Here is a 245-nt window from a genome sequence, read left to right on the forward strand (position 1 = left end):
AAAAAAATTAAATGTTATTGTCTTTAACTCTAACATAACTTTTATTTAAAGAGAAGGGGGCGCAATTTATCTCATTTACAGAACAAAAGAGCGCTCTTTTGTTCACTAAATGAGCTTTTATTAATTAGAGTTTATATAAGGAGGCGCATTTTTAGCACAAGTTAAGATTAAAAAAAAAAGATTTCCCTTAAAATTTCCTTTATTTTTTTCTTAATTATAATTAATTCACGCCCTCAGCACGGCCC

This window comes from Hydra viridissima, unplaced genomic scaffold (assembly GCF_058129835.1).
Source record: "Hydra viridissima isolate aposymbiotic clone 2 unplaced genomic scaffold, HvirCarnegie_v1 scaffold_1, whole genome shotgun sequence".
NCBI classification, from domain to species: Eukaryota; Metazoa; Cnidaria; class Hydrozoa; order Anthoathecata; family Hydridae; genus Hydra; species Hydra viridissima.